This window comes from Ictidomys tridecemlineatus, chromosome 12 (assembly GCF_052094955.1).
Source record: "Ictidomys tridecemlineatus isolate mIctTri1 chromosome 12, mIctTri1.hap1, whole genome shotgun sequence".
Lineage (NCBI taxonomy): Eukaryota > Metazoa > Chordata > Mammalia > Rodentia > Sciuridae > Ictidomys > Ictidomys tridecemlineatus.
Window position 1 is genome coordinate 19666934 of NC_135488.1, and position 15699 is coordinate 19682632.

The window sequence follows — 15699 nt, forward strand, 5'->3', positions numbered from 1 at the left end:
ACCTGGTTGGGTGGGGTAGAGTAGGGCGGAGGTACCCCAATGACTCAGGTGTATATAAAACAAAGTCAGAATGGTTCTGAAACTCTTGTCTATCAAAGACAACTAGAAAGCATGTTAGGTTTATTAGTTCATTGCCACAAGGGAGACAGTTTGCTAAGGGGAACATATCTCCTAAAGAATGTGTCAGAAGAACTTACAAGATCTGGTCTTGTGTTTGGTGATTATGTGGGCAGGGATGTGGGGTTCAAGGATTGGGTGCTGCCAAGAGCAGGTACAATCCAGTGAGTGTTCTGCTGAGAACATTCAGTGCAGTTGCTCATGTTCAGCACAACAGCCCAGGTCAGCGGCTGGTGCCAGGCCAACTCTGGCTTGCCAGGAGCTGCTTTCTCTTCCTCCTGCTGAAGGTGATTTGACAGCTGTTAACTTCCATCAGATGTCCTACCTGTCAGACCTCACCCCCTACCTCTGCTGGTTCAACTGGCATTTAGAGGGAAGGGAAACAGGCCAGATTGGGACATACGCTGGAGGTCAGTATTAGTTTGCTGGAGCAAACTACCCTAACAAAGCACCCTAGCCTGGGTGGCTTAAACAATAGTAATTTATTTTCTTATAGCTCTGGAGGCTCGAAGTCCAAGACCAAGGTATTAGCAGGGTTGGTTCCTTCCAGGGACCACTAAGGATCTGTTCCAGGTCTCTGTCCCAGGCTGGCATATGACCACCTTCTCCCTGCTTCTCCATACTGTCCTCCCTTTCAGGTGTCCGTGTTCAAATTTTCCCTTCTTATAAGATAGCATATTAAAAGAGGTACATTTTGAGGTGCTAGGGCTAGAAATTCTATATTTCAGTTTCAGAGGAGGGACACAATTTTCTCTAAAAGAGGGTCTACAAGAAAAGCTAATCCAAATAGAACAGGGCATTGTGTTTTCTGAAATCTCTTTTTCTTTTCCAAATGCCATGGAAGTCCAGAGAACACGGGACAGGTGGACACCATCTTCCAGCCCCCCAGCTTGCCCTCTACTGGGCTTGTAAGCAGGCCCTGTGGTTTTTGGCACCTCATTAGCAATGTGACGGTCTCATAGCAATGTGATGGTCAAGGCTGTCTTCGGAAGAAAATGAAGAGCAGTCACCCACTAATGACCAAAGCAACTGTGGGTCAGTAGTTTGCAGTTAGCCAGAGTTACCCATTTATTTCCAGTGGTTTTAAAATTTCTTCTTCAACGTGACACAGTGTCAAGATCCATCTTTGGTCTGTATGTGAACAATGGGCACCACAGCCAGTGAGGAGCATCACAGCCCAGTGAGGGGACAGGTCTGGAACAGGGAACTTCCCATGGCACCTCCACAGGTAGAGACCTCCTGATGCAGGTGAACTTCAGCTCTGCCCAAGGTCCCACTCAGCACCAGAGATGGGGTGCCCTTCTATAGCTGCACAGCCCTCTGAAATGGGTGGGACCTGCCAAGATGCCAATCAAGCTGCTGACTACAAGACATCACATCACAAGGCAAGACTCCATCCCTGAAACCTTATCCCTGCCTTTGATGTGCCCCTTAAATAAACCACAGGAGCCACCTTCTAGCTGTCTAGCTCCAGCTCCTGTGTGGACTGGACCTATCAAGGCTCCATCTTTTTGAAACTGTCTTTCCAACTTTGTCTTTTGTTCTTCAATAATTACTCTAGACTTCTATTTCTTAGATAGTGGATACCCTCCTTGGCAGGAAGAAGGGCCCCCTAACAAGGCACGGGCCACCTCCCCATAAAGGAGAACTGTGATTATAAGGAGACTGCTGTATACCTGAAAGGGCCTCCCCAGCACAAGTTTCCCATTTCAGTTCCCAAAGCCCCAGATTTTCCGAGGGCATATAACTATTTCTGAGGAGGCTTCATGGGAAGGAAAGTAATCTAACTAGTTAGGAGTGACATTTGGGGCATTTGGGACTGTGCAGTAAGTAGTTTTTGTTTTGCTGCCACGAAGAAAGTCAGCCTGAGGACAAAACCAATACAGAGGAAATAGAACTGAGAAAACTAAAGAGAAAGGGAGTTAAGAGTCCTGATGAAACTACCTGAAGCCCACCCACCAGTCAGAATTATTGTGTTATTAAGTAAGTTTATTGTGTTATTAAGTAAGTTTACTTTATGGTGAATAAATTATCTCAAGCTAGGTTTCTTGTTCCTTGCAACTAAAATATCTGGAAAGATTTATCAGTCTTTGAAATGCCACTGGTGTTCTTCCAAATATGTACCAATTACTGTATCATGACATAAATTAATGAAAAAGTTGAGGGATACTGATAAAAATGCACCGCAGATTTTAGAAAAACCAAAGAGGCTAACAAAATGGGGAAAACTGATCTCTGTGGGTTCTCAGTGATTTCAAATTTTAATATCATCCAAACCTTCACCAAGCCAACTGGGTCTGAATAGGAAAATGTTTATTCAGTGATATACATGCAGCTAGACTGAGAAAATAATGATAAGAAAAGAACAGAATGAAAGCTTGAAGTTTTTAAGAGGATACCACAGGAAAACTTAATGCAAATACAAGAAATGATCATAAAGGGGGTCTACTACTTCTTGGAGAATTGATTTTTCCATCTCTTATTTCTTTTGGCCCTAGTCAGCTTTCCATTGCTATAATGAACTGCCTGAGATTATAAACTCATAAAGAGAAGAGGTTTATTTTGGCTCACAGATTTGAAGGTTCCAGTCCATGATCTATTGGCCCCATTGCTTTAGGCCTGTGGTGAAGCAGTACATCATAGTAGGAGCATCTTGTGGTGTAAAACTGAAGGGGAGGAAGGGACTGGGGTTTTACAGCCCCCCTAAGGATCTTCCACTCGACCCTGACTCTTAACAGTTCTAATGCCATCACTCTGAGGACCAAGAGTTTAATATGTGGACCTTTGGGGGATACTTACCCCAAACATAGCAGCCTCCAAGTGTCTCACATTTGGGTTCACCCAAATAAAAAGGCCAAATTATTATTTTCAATACTTACTCTGATTATGCTTCCAATGATCAGAAAGCCTCTCAGCAAGTCTCATCTCAAAGTTTCCTACCACCTCCCAATAACCCTGAGCTGGGGATACTTGAACCTTTGCAGACATTCCAGATCCAAACTATAGCAACTCAGTTTTAAGGGGCCTAGTTGAGGGGGGGGACTGAGTGATACGAATTCAGGAAAATGCCCTTACGGAGGGAAAGTTTCAAGTATGTGTTTTGTTTCTAAGAATGAACAGGACAGTTTGCCCCAGAAACTATATTAGTATAACATGTACAACAAGGGGAGGATCCAACCCAGTGTTCAGAAGCAGCCGCTAAAGGAGGAGCTCCATGCTGACAAGGGAGAGGCCTTCTGAAGAAGCAGAGTCAAGTAGCCAGTGTGGAGGGAAGATGAGCAGCCACGTGTCAGGGGTGCAAGAGAGCGCTTAGGAGGAACAAGCCACCTGCAACGAGAAAGAAGAGGGACTAAAAGGGAAACAACTTGGTATTCACTTGAGTACTTCACACAAATATGAGCATGAATGCTGGACTGCACATTCTACCAAAGATTCCTTTCAAGGTTGGTTGGGGACAGGAAGCTGGGATTCAGTCCCCTGCTCCTGCTGACTCCGTTCTTGTTCCCAGGCTGCTGTGACAGAGAAGATACTGGGCCTTAATCTCATAGACATCTTTCAAAGTCATAACACATCTCAGGTGGGAAAAAAATTCCAAGATGGAGCTATCTCTTTTTTTTTTTTAATCTTAGTATTTGGTAGTCGCTTAAGTTACTCTTTAGCTTTCTACAACTACTCCAATCTTCTTATTTATTTATTTATTTTTAAAAATTATAGGTGGATACAGTATCTTTATTTTTATTTGGTGCTGAGGATTGAAACCAGTACCTCACACATGCTAGGCAAGTGCTCTATCTCTGAGTCACAACCCCAGCCCTACAACTACTCCAATCTTCTATAATGTTTCAAGCACAATGCACTCACCATACATCTAATGCTGCTACTCTAAATGGCTCTGTTTCTCAAGGAAAGAAAGGCATAGGTATATCTGTGGTTATTTGCTTAGGCCACATCCGCAGAACCTAGAGAAAAGTCATCATTATCCTTCTCTAAACACTGCACTTTGACATCATGTGACTTCCCAAGACAAATCAGGGATTAAGTGGAAAATCTTATGAGATTAAAGGACACAGAAAGTCGAAGAAACATGATGAAAAGGATATAGGTTTCGTTTTTCATTTGCAGATGAGCAAACTGTCACACAGATTGTGAGTTTAGGTCATTTGCTTACTTGCTGTGTCTTGGGAAAATCAAGGGTGAGGCTTATTACCCTGTGACCTGAGTTTTCTTTTCCAAAAAGTTTGGAAATTATGTAGAATGCAAAGTCACCAAAAGTCCACATACAAATAAAAATGATTTCCTTATTGGCCTCCCTAAGAAAATTAGACAAATCTAAGAGATATTTTAGATGGACGGAATTTTAATATTAAAATCAGCTTATAAGGTGAATAGAGTTTGAAAGGAAGAGCTAGCATTTCCACATCTGACTCAGGAAAGGCATGGATTAGACACAGCAGATCTGTGCTCTCACACAGTTCAAACAAAACCTCTCCTCTCCCCTCAAGGGTGGGTTTGGGGACATAAGGTGACAAACACTGAAGCAATGGCAATGCCAAAAATAACACAAAGGGTGGATTAATGAAATGAGGATTATTATTTAACAGACTCAATATACCACAAGAATTGTTGCACTCTCACCTCAGGCTTGAGAAAAAAGAGCAGAGGGAGATTAAAGACAATTGTTAGATGAGATGGATGTTGGAGTCCTGTCCATGACACAAGGTTCCAAGTTGAGATTTTTTTTTTTTAAAGTGAGCAGCACATTTACTAGTTCTTTGGTATTTTTTTCTTGCATTCATTTTTGTAAAATGTTAGTATTTAAGAGTTTATAGATTTTTTTCATTGAAGTATTAAAGCTATTCTTAGGTTCTTCATTTATTCCTGGTTTGTAGAGATAAGACTCTTAGGCAAAATATATATATATATTCTAGCTTCAGAAAGCAGCATGTGAAACTCCTTTCAATAAGCTCCAGAAGGCAGTGAACCATGTCTGTCTCTTTCTTCTACTGTATATTTTATAGAAGGAAAAATGCTTGGTGATCCTGTATCAACCAGCATTCTCCAGAAGAATGGAGAATGGAAGGTATATGTAATTACAAGGACATCTATCAGGCTGGCTTACACAGTCAGAGGCTGGATAGGTCAGAGAGCCCCACAAAGGCTGTCTACAGGCTTGAGAGCTGGGAAGATCAGCAGTTGCTCAGTCCAGGAAGCTAGAAGCTGGGCAGGGTTGTAGCTCAGTGGCAGAGCACTTGCCTAGTCTATGTGAGGCACAGAGTTCGATCCTCAGCACCACATACAAGTAAATAAATAAAACAAAGGTATTGTGTCCATCTACAACTTAAAAGAAGAAGAAGAAGAAGAAGAAGAAGAAGAAGAAGAAGAAGAAGAAGAAGCTGCTGCTACTAGAAGCCTTAGAACCAGAAGGACCAATAATGCAACCCCAGTCCAAGGCTGAAGACATGAAGTCCTCTGGAGATTCCAAGTCCACATTCAGAAGCTAAAGAATCTGGTCTAATATTTGCAGGTGATGGCAGTACCCATTCAAGAAGACTCAAATAGGTGCATGTGCAAACTTTCCACTTCTGCTTTTTGTTCCATGCGGATCCCCAGCATATTGGACAATATGGCCCACATTCAGGCAGGTCTTTCCCCTCTTGCAGATCCTTGTACCAACTGTCTCTGCAAACACCCTCGCAGACACACTAGAGGTGTGCTTTACCAGTTCTTTAGGTATTGCTCAATCCAGTCAGGTCGACAACCAGGATTAACCTCACATCCATCCTATTCAACACATCTCCAATCAAAGTTACAGCTTTCTCTGGATCCAATAGACTGTTTCCGTCAATTCTTCTAGGCCCCCCAAATGACTTTTTATTCTTTTCTCTTTTTAGTTATCAAAACCATCATTGTGTTCTCAGAACTCTACTTTCATAAAATCTGATTCCCCTCTTTACATTCCATTAGTCTCAATACCAATTTAAAATCTGAAAATTAGCTGGTCACAATAGTACATGCCTATAATTCCTGTGGCTTGGGAGGCTGAGGCAGGAGGATCACAAGTTCAAAGCTAGTCTCAGCAATTTAGAAAAGCCCTACACAACTTGGTAAGACCCTGTCTTAAAATAAAAAATAAAAAGGGATGAGGATGTTAAGTGCCCCCGAGTTAATCCTTGGTACAAAAAAAAAAAAAATCTGCAAACCACTCTCTTCTGCCTATACTTCCCATTCTTCCCATTATCCCCCCAAAATCCCAGACACCACAGGGTTAATTAACCTAGGGGGATATTGAGATGAACACACTGTGAGGAGAATAATTTTCATTCTTCCTCAGAATAATGGCAGAGGGCAACTTCCCTAGGTATGGACAAAAGGAAGAGACCAAGTAAGCCAAGATGTCACTCATAGAAAAAAAATGTCAGTTTCTAATCACCACTGACAACCCTCATATTTTATTACTATTACTTGTAGATACACTCATGAAAATTGGCATTATGGATGAACAGATAAAGAAAATGTGGTATATATACACAATAGAATATTACTCAGCATTAAGAGAAAAAAATCATGGCATTTGCAGGTAAATGGATGGAGTTGGAGAATATAATGCTAAGTGAAGGAAGCCAATCCCAAAACCAAATGCCGAATGTTTTCTCTGATATAAGGATGCTGATTCACAATGGGAAGGTGGGGGGGGTGGAGCATGGGAAGAATGGAGGAACTTTAGATAGGGCAAAAGGGAGGGAGAGGAAGACAGGGAGTTGGGGTTAGAAAAGACGGTGGAATGAGATGGACATCATTACCCTAAGTACATGTATGAAGACACGAATGGTGTGACTCTACTTTGTGTACAACCAGAGACATGAAAAATTGTGCTATATATGTGTACTATGAATTGAATTGCATTCTGCTGTTGTACATAACAAATTAGAATAAATAAAACACAAAAAGAGAGTCAATGTGCCTTCATAAAGGGTAGTGTGGAAGCATATGCAGAATACCTTACCCATGCACAAGCTTAGTGTAAGAGGAACTCCTGGTAGCAGAAGAAAAGGAGGGCAGACAATCTCCACGGCTTGCAGAAAACAGGTAGAGCTAACTATAACTAATCATAAGGCCCTTAACAACCACAACACATGTTGTTCCAGAAAGACCTGTTACTAATGTGATCAAATATGAACTCCTTATTCTAGCACTCGACTTGACATCAAAATATCAAACCAGTCCCCTGAGATAGGACTTCTTACTCATTAACATGAGTCCTCAAGGGTGATCTCCCTCTAATCCAGATTTACACCTGGAATTACCTCTCCTGGACTCTCTCCTACCTACCTATATCCAAGGCCCATTTAAGCCCTACCTCCCAGGTGAAGACTTACATGAATGAAGGTCTCATTACCTCCCCACTTCTCTGACCTCCCCGGGCAGATACGGTCTTAATTCTCACCTGGCTCTTAATATACACATACACCACTTTTAGACATTTTCTTTGTATCTTCATGTCCCAGATAAAAATCACTAGTTCCTTAATTTCAAGTTCTAAGGTTGTAATTAGGTATAAGTCTAATGGCACCTACTTCACGACAGATGGTGAATATCAGCATTTCCTGATTACTGAGCCACTATCAGATGCTTGAGTTGGTAGAATGAAAAATGTCTCAGTTCTAGTGATGGTTAGTAGAAACTAGCACTTGTTTAAAGACTTCAAATTGAGCATTCTCTGAGTTATAAACTCCGTCAGTCAGACACTTTATAGCTCCAAAGTAATGGGTCTGCTGGAAGAAATTCCAGACTCAGTACCTGGATTTCCAGAAGCTGCCATATATATATTTTTTGTTTTTGGAATTTAACTTGAGAAGCCTAAGGGAGCTAGAACATTCACAAGACCTCTTTCTTAAAGGAAGGTAATCACATGAACAGTACTTTATATTCCACTTACATTGTCAAGTAGTCTTTGAACAACCTTGAGAGGTAGAGTGGTAAGTTATTAAAGACCAAGGGGCAGAGAAGATTAACTTTTTTCCACTCACTCTCAATTAAGGAACATCACATATTTTCTATTTCTTCTTGGATACCTGGACACTGATCATAGGATTTTATAATACCTGAGAACTCGGTCTCCAGAATGCCTAGACCTAACCAAAAAAAAAAAGCTGAAAACTTCCTCCCTGGCATTCTGTAACCTCTCCAAAGCCCTTGTTCTCTCCTGGGCACCCAGTCTTTTACATCAGCCAAGTCCAGAGGTCTCAAGGGTCCCAAACCACCACCTTCACATGCCATGCATAATTAACGCTGCCAACCAGAAAATTACCTAAAAGCATGCGTGCCCTTATGCTACAGTTAGTAAACCAAGACCACTCAGGTTTTTCCAGTGCACAGCACTTTAGGATCCGCGAGGAGGCCTTCATTGGCTGGGTCATTTGGTGCTTTCCTGACAGCCCGGGACGCGGGATGGAAAGTCGCCCCTACGAGGGGAGGCCTCCACCACGATGGCTTCCTTTCCTCCTTCCTAATCCTCAGGCGGGCGTTTCCCCGCGCAGCGGCCTGGAGCGGGTGGAACCGCTTTTCCTCGCTCCACGTACCGGGCACAAGGACTGCAGTTTAAGCAAAGGGGACAGGGAGTCGTGGCTCTCAGGACTCCAGGGCTGCGTAGTGTTTCCTCTCAGGGACCTGCAGTCCTGCGAGGTCTTCCTTCGAAAGATGTCTTCGTCGTGACATTACGTAAACCAGTTCCAACTTGGAAAGTTAGCAAGAAAGAAGAGAGAGAGAGGAGAGAGGAGAGAGGGGGGGGGGAGAGAGAGAGAGAGAGAGAGAGAGAGAGAGAGAGAGAGAGAGAGAGAGAGAGAGAGAGAGAGAGAGAGAGAAAAGAGAGAAAGAAAGAAGGAAAGAAAGAAGGAAGGAGGGAGGGAGGGATGGAGGAAGGAAAGAAGAAAAGAAAAGAAAAGAAAAGAAAGAAAAGAAAAAAGAAAAAGAAATCCCTACACGGGAGCCACACCGGCTTTCCCTGGCCGCCCAGCGGCCGCACACTCTCTTCTCGCTTCAGCCGGCCGGAAGTGGGAAGGGGCCGCCAGTGCGCAGGGGGCGAAACTTGGTCTCCCGGCAACGGCCTCGGCGATTGGCCAGACCGTCTGCTGCCACAGCCAATGGCCAGGCGCTTTGCCAACGCTCGGCACCGCGACTGCGGCTGCGCGGGAGATTCAAATCGGCGGTGCTACTAGCTTTCGTTGTCTGTGGTCCAGCAGCCGGCCTGCGTCCTCTCGCCATGGATAACCCGGAAAATGTCTTTCAGTGAGTGTCCGGCTAGTGGGGTGTGGGCGCCGCGAGCTCATGATCCCCGACTCTGCGCCCCTGAGGGGGCTGGGACAGTTAGGGCTCTGGCCCTCCGCCCCTGGGCCCTCGGCACGGACCTGCCTGCGTTCCTGGTCTGGGCCCCCCTCGCCTTAAGGCTGCGGGCCACTTCCGAGTCACCGAGTAGAGGGTGGTCCCACTGAGACCCTGGCGACTCGAGATCTGCGGCCATGCCGACCGTTTAGGGGCATTGCGGCAGCTTGGGAGGCCCTTGGAGGTCTTGCTGTTCCTTAAGGAAACCTATCCGTGGGCTTGGGGCGCCGCTGTGGGAGGAGAGTGTCCAGTCCACCAAAACCCCGCCCTCCGTGTCTTAAGTCACTCATTTAAAAATTATACGACAGAAGGAGAGAATATACAATAGCTCTCTTACTCATAATCCTACTGCTCTTTTAAAAAGTCTTTAGTACACAGCACTTAAACTGATCTATTCCGTCCCGCCAACGGTTGACAAGTTCCCATGGCCTGTGTGACTTGCCCAGCCGGTGATTAAAAAAAAAAATTTGATACGGTTAAATCATATGTGGCAGAAGTAAAACGGGTTAGTTTTACCAGATATTTGGGGATCACAAGACCGAGGTTGTCAATATACTCAAAACAACTATCTTTTAAGACTTTTTCTTTGGAAGTCCTATCCCTCTACCCCCATTTTTAAAGGGAAATCTGTATTTCAGCCCTTATTTTGACTTTCTAAAGACTGATTTGCTCTAATGAACGGGTTGATTTATTATTAGTGTATTTAAGCCATTTTCCTGGAGAATGTGGTTGGTGTGAACATGAATTACTTTGGGCAAAGGTTATGTTTATTACACATTTTGGAGGAAGAGTCCTGGCATTATAGGGATTTGTTCCTCTGTTATGAGGCATGAGAAAGATTCAAATTTACAAATAATCATTTTTAAGGTTTAAAAATAGATAATATATTTGTATGGTTTTAGAAAGATTTGGAAAGTATTCACTGACAATTCCTGTACCTGTCTACTCTCACCCTATCATATGTATCCTTTGTTTATTTATTTATTAGTTTTTTTTCAAGTGATTCTTCTTAGACATATAAATACTTAACGTTATTAAAGTGTATGTATATGTATGTATATGTATGTGTCTGTATGTGTACATTTCCTGCCTTCATCTCACATGAAATGTAGCAGAGCAATTCCGTTCTTTTTTTGCCTAAGATATCCTTGGAGATTTCTATCAATACATAGCACTCGTTTTTTAAAAATTTTTTAGACAACTGTTTAATATTGCATATACCATAATTGATCCAAAAATCCTCAGTGACAGACACTTGGGTTGTTGACAATATCTTGCTGTTACAAACAGTGTTGTAGTTAAAAAAAAATGTACATATGGCAATGGTATTTTGCATATACCCAGATGTATCAGTTTTCTAGATTCCTGAAAGTGTTTTTCCTGGATGAAGAGCAAATCCATCTGAGATATTGGTAAGATACCTACAAGCAAGATTTGAGTGTGCCTGCTTCCATTTCTTACCTGTATACTTTTGTTGTGTTTAAAATTTTTGTTTTGCAAAATCTATTGATTAAGTTGTATCTTATTGACAGTGAATTTCTCTTATGAGAGAGGTTTAACATCTTTTCAAGTTTAAGAGCCATTTGTATTTCTTTGTGAAATGCTTTTTAATCCCTTTGCTCATTTAAAAAATTGGGTTTATAACTTTGCTTCTCAATTTTTAGAAGTCCTTTTGTTTTTCCAGTTTATCATTTCTCTTTTGACTTGGAAAGTTTTAAAAAATTTTGTTTATTTGACATGTAGAAGCATTTCATTACTATATAGTTGAACTTTTCTGGCTTTTCCTATCATGGCTTCTGGATTTTTAGTCTTAAGACACAATGATTTCATTTGTCTGTGGAGGTGATAGCTAGAATAAAGTATAGTTTAAGATTCTCTACTTTCTGAGGGTCCTTAATTGAGTATGTGGAATAAATTGACAATAAATAGATTAATAAGGGGAAAGGTATACAGATTTTATCCTGTGCAAGACCCTGGGAGCATCAAAATAAAAAACAGAAGGGAAGTGAGGAGTTAAGGTGGACTTAGAGAAAATCAATCTGTTTACCTTGCTAATATGAATTCATGCAAGTTTTTCTTAGAATAGTTTTTCAGAGCCATTTCTGCCTGCAATTCTCTGACTATCCACCTTGAAATATGCCAAAGAAGTATTTTGAGGTGGGTGTTCTTGTCTCTTACCAAAGTATTGCTTTAAAATCCCTTTTTCAAAAAAAATCTAATGATTTCTCAGATAGCAAACCTAGGAGACCTTCTCATCTTGACTCATACCCAGAACACAGTCCCATCAGGAAGTCCTTTCCTCGCCCTAAGAGAGGTGCCAGATTCCCCACATGTAGTCCAACTCACCACCAGTCACCAGGGTGTTTCAGTAGCTTCCTATCCTTACCATCTTCACATGGAGGAAGGAAGACTTTTAAAATGCAAATTAGAACTTACCCAGCTTATCACACTAAAGCCACACTGGCTCACTTTCTGTTCCTGGAAGAGGCTGGTTCCTGAAGTTCTCTCAGCCTTGACGGTTTTCTCCCAAGATAGCTCTGTGGCTTTCTGGTGGTATCCCGTCAGTGCCCTCAGAGGCAGGCCTTCCCTGACCACCCTTCCTGAAAATAGTAACTCTTACCCCTTCTATTTGGTTTGTTTTTTCTTCTTGGTACTTAATGTAACCTGACACTATTTGATTTCTTTTTGCTTGTTTGCCCCAGGAGCACCTGAACTGCCACAAGAGTTTTGCTTTGCTTGGTTGATTTTTTTTTTTTTTAAAGATGTGTTTGGGTATTTGGAAGTCAGGGAAACAGTTCTATGGGAATTCTAGTGACTGATTCATGAAAACTGCCAATCACCTTTTCTTCCTCAGGAACTTTGTGTTACATTGGGGCCCAGGAAATGAACTCTATCTAGAGTGTCCAGTTGTGGAATCTTGTTTATCCACCTGCTGGCAAGCCCTTATTGGATCTTATTCCAACTCAGTCTCCGCTGTACTCCTGGAAAGCAAGAGAAGGGATCTGAGCAGGGTCTAGCTTATATCCCACTGTTAGGAGAAGGGGCAACAAGTTTCCAGGCACTGACCCTCAGGGTGGTTAACAACCCTGGGGACCAGGGACAGAAGCAGGAGACCCTGGGATAAAGCTAGGGATGAACTTTCCTCTGGAAAAATACTGACTGTTTTGAGTTTTTTGGCCACCTCTGAGAGCTCTTTTAAATTTTATATAGCTTTTAGGTTGGTATTTAAGGTTTCTATTTTAAGGTATATAAATCACATATATATTATATAATATAATACAATATATAGATATATGATAAATATTTAATATAAACATAATATATGATATAAATCATATATAATTAAATATTTTGCTCTTATAAATTATCCATAATTTTCATGTGCATTCTTTTATTTGTTCTAGAATGTTTGAAGCCCATATGCAGAGCTACAAAGGAAATGACCCACTTGGTGAATGGGAAAGGTTAGCATTTGGATTTGAGGGGTAGGGGCATTGTTTTTGTTTTTTCCTTTAAACCAACTATATGTTGTACTATGGAAAATTAACATTATCCATATTTTTCTAGCTATATGCAGTGGGTAGAAGAGAATTTTCCTGATAATAAAGACTACTTGATAATGCTACTAGAACATTTAATGAAGGAATTTTTAGTTACGAAGAGATACCACAATGACCCAAGATTCATCAATTATTGTTTAAAATTTGTGAGTATACTTTCATATCGATAATCAAATCTGTAATCATGTTGAACTTTTGTTTTTTGACCTATATTTTAAGATCTTTTAGACTGCCTTTTATTTTAATTCCTTGTTTCCAGTCATAACTTTTTAAAAGTTGGATTACTAGAGATGTGTATAGCCTTGGCTCTGTATAGTGAATCATTGATTCAGTTTTTAAATTCTCCTTTATTTCAAGTTTGTACATGTTCCAACATGGAATAGAAACCAAAAAGTAAAAGAGGGTTTGTTGGGTAGGAAACGTGATGAGCAGGAAACTCCCAGGTGCCAGGAGAGCTCCAGGGAGTAAACAGTGGGGAGCATTCTGGCTCTCAGAAACTACACTTAGTACTAAGGGGAGAATGAAGGCTCAGGCCTGAAGATTGCATCTCTTCGACCTGGAAGTTAAAGGTTTGGAGATATAAAAAATCACGAGTGGAGTGGATAAGGCAAACATGAATTCGTTCACTGAATTACAGAGTACTGGTTGGAGGCACCTATGGACCTTGAGCAAGCTCAGAGCAAGACACAAGTAATACTTCATGTGATGGGTTTTTATAGACTTACTGTCTAAGGAAATAGTTTGGGTAATTTTGGGGATATTGAATGTCAAGGAAAGGAATGATCCTAACTTAGGCTTGTGACCAGAGAACCATACACACCTTCGCCTACATATTATATCCTCAAGCCTCCACAAATATAGAAAGGTGGAGGGCCAGCTAGATTCTGGGCTGACCCAGATTAGCAGTTCTGTGTTTTATTTTTTTTTGTTTTTTAATTTATTTTGGTATTTATATATTTTTAAAATTTTTAGTTGACACATAATAATTGTTCACATTTATGGGATACAGTATCCATCACCTCATATATTTATCATTTCTTTGTGTTGGGAACATTCATTCATAAATGCCAGTTTGGCTCTGTCTCCTGCATGCACCCCTCTATTTTGAAATATTATTTGCCAACCATAGTTACCCTACTATGCTCTAAAACATTAGAAATTATTCTTCTTATCCAACTGCACCCCCTGTAGCTCTTAACATCTTTTTTTTAATATTTATTTTTTAGTTATTGGTGGACACAATGTCTTTATTTTACTTTATTTAGTGCTGAGGATGGAGCCCAGGGCCTCACACATGCTAGGCAAGCGCTCTACCTCTGAGCCACAGCCCCAGCCCAGCTCTTAACATCTTTCCTCCACCCTTGCCTCATTGTTATTCTGTGCTTTTCTTCTGGGTTCCTGTAGGCTGAATACAACAGTGACCCACATCAGTTTTTTGAGTTTCTGTACAACCAGGGGATTGGAATCCAGTCATCTCCTCTGTACATTTCCTGGGCAGGGCATCTGGAAGCCCAGGGGGAGTTGCAGCAGGCCAGTGCTGTGTTTCGGAGAGGAATTCAAAACCAGGCTGAACCTCAAGAGCTCTTGCAACAGCAGTACAGGTAGCTTCTACGTACAGCTCCTCCTGGCATTTCCTACTTGGAGAGGAAATGTTTGCTTTTACATTGTATTGTTATCTATTTTATGGGGAAACCTTGTAGAAAATTTGCTCACTACAGAGTAAAGGAAAGAAACTGCTCAGAAATGTTACCGTTACCTACTTTCCATAATTATTACATTTGATCATGTTTTTTCTGTGCTAAAGACTTTTATAGGAGATTCGAATTAGCTAAATAGTTTATCCCAATTATTACTATAAGTTCTCCAAAAGATTATTTCTTACAGAATCTTAGTAGATGATCTCACCTATGAAATTAAAAGTAATTCTTCAGTATCACCTAATTTTCAGTCTTTCCCCATCATGTAAAATGGTTTTGCTACCATTAGTTTGTTTGAATTAAGAGCAAAACAAGGTCTAGCATTTGGTTGTGGATCTCTTCTCTTTTTAGTATGCATTCTTGCTTGCATTACTCACCAATGTCAGGCTTAGGAATTGCATATAATTCCACAGAGTTGATGTGTAAAAATGCTGTGAAGTGGCCCGTTTGAGATGTCCTCACAGAGCATGGGCAGTAATGGATCTAGATACCTTTTGAATAAGTGGTCTAAGCTTTGTATTTTCACTTCTTTCTCCCAAATATTAATATTCATTTTGTTCCAAATGGGTAAAATAACCAAAGTAGGAGTCCAAACACTATTATAACATTTACAGACTTGAGGAATTTTTTTAATATATGTACATCAGATATGAAAATATTCCTAGCATTTTGTCTGACTATATTACTTCAACCTTGGTCTTTATTAACATATAGTAAGCTGTTACCTTTAATTTCTACTTTAATACAGTATATAATTGACTGTAAACTTAAAATCCATACTAATGCCTTTTCTATCATTTAGGTTATTTCAGACATGTCTCACTGAAACCCATTTGCCAGCTCAAGGTAAAATAATACTTTCTGCAGTGTCAGATTGTTGGTAATTTAGTTGCTAATTTTTGCTGATTTCTTTTCCCTTTAAAAAGCAAATCCTTCTAGTATTTAAT

At 40.9% G+C, this 15699-nt stretch overlaps 1 long non-coding RNA gene and 1 pseudogene across 2 annotated transcripts in view; one reads left to right on the forward strand and one right to left on the reverse strand.

Moving 5' to 3' along the window:
* Positions 1 to 3242: 3242 nt before the first annotated feature.
* Positions 3243 to 8690, reverse strand: LOC144369098 (uncharacterized). Its single transcript, XR_013428550.1, has 2 exons — positions 8426 to 8690; positions 3243 to 3444 (listed from the first exon to the last, which is right to left on the reverse strand). It is a non-coding gene; the product is annotated as an uncharacterized LOC144369098 (long non-coding RNA).
* Positions 8691 to 9263: 573 nt separating this feature from the next.
* Positions 9264 to 15699, forward strand: part of LOC144368923 (mitotic checkpoint serine/threonine-protein kinase BUB1-like) — a 45658-nt pseudogene continuing 39222 nt past the window's right edge. Inside the window, exons 1-5 of the transcript XR_013428373.1 lie at positions 9264 to 9402; positions 12900 to 12959; positions 13063 to 13201; positions 14460 to 14656; positions 15555 to 15598. The product of XR_013428373.1 is annotated as a mitotic checkpoint serine/threonine-protein kinase BUB1-like (transcript). The remainder of the gene's footprint in view (positions 9403 to 12899; positions 12960 to 13062; positions 13202 to 14459; positions 14657 to 15554; positions 15599 to 15699) is intronic.